At 49.5% G+C, this 796-nt stretch overlaps 1 pseudogene; it reads left to right on the top strand.

The window, feature by feature from the left end:
- The first annotated feature begins 398 nt into the window (after positions 1-398).
- Positions 399-519, top strand: LOC136646804 (5S ribosomal RNA; annotated as a pseudogene).
- Positions 520-796: the final 277 nt, after the last annotated feature.

Below are 796 nucleotides of genomic sequence, written 5' to 3'. Positions count from 1 at the left end.
ATCAGAATCATTGCACTGATCTGTCCCACTCGGGACCTGGTCTTTGCTTCCTCTCATTACTTAATCTGCCAAAACAACAGGGGAAGGGCTATCCCACCAAAGCCCATGTCCTTGGAGGGGGGAAAAGCCACCCCACCAGTGGTGTTGTTAGGAGGGTGAGGGGGATGCAGACCATACCAGGTGACGCACATGGGGGGGGGGTGACACAACTAGTGACCAAAATTGCTAAAATTGCAGTTTGTAAGAATAATACCATCATGTTATATACCTTTCAATGCATAATTTACAGCAGAATTCAATGAAACAAACCGCATTGAAATATATGTGTTCTATCCAAAGGTATAGCCAAAAACACCAGCAGGGGCGGGGCAATGGTACATCACTGTGCCCACCACCTGGGTTATTACCCTGCCCTACCCTGCACATGCCCAATCTCGTCTGATCTTGGAAGCTAAGCAGGGTCAGGCCTGGTTAGTACTTGGATGGGAGACCACCTGGGAATACCGGGTGTTGTAGGCTTATACCATAGTCTTTCAAGACTGAAGGTTGCCAACCAATGCATGAGAGGAGGTCCATCATGGGGGTGATGCAATGGCCTCCCGCACCAGGTGATGCAAACCCCAGTGGCACCACTGCCCCCCACTCTGGGAGAAAGGGTTGGCACTGATGCTGGCAACTGCTTTAACACTGCCTGTGGAGAGTCCTTGAGTCTTGCTTAGAAGCTTTTACTTCCTGCATGTATTTCTCAGGTTTCCAGGGTAAAACTGCAGGCCAAGGTGAAAGAGATAAAAGCTCT

Source organism: Tiliqua scincoides, chromosome 3, assembly GCF_035046505.1.
Source record: "Tiliqua scincoides isolate rTilSci1 chromosome 3, rTilSci1.hap2, whole genome shotgun sequence".
In the NCBI taxonomy this organism is placed as follows: domain Eukaryota; kingdom Metazoa; phylum Chordata; class Lepidosauria; order Squamata; family Scincidae; genus Tiliqua; species Tiliqua scincoides.
The sequence above is the reverse complement of the archived record's forward strand: the minus strand, read 5'-3'. Positions and strand labels throughout refer to the sequence as shown.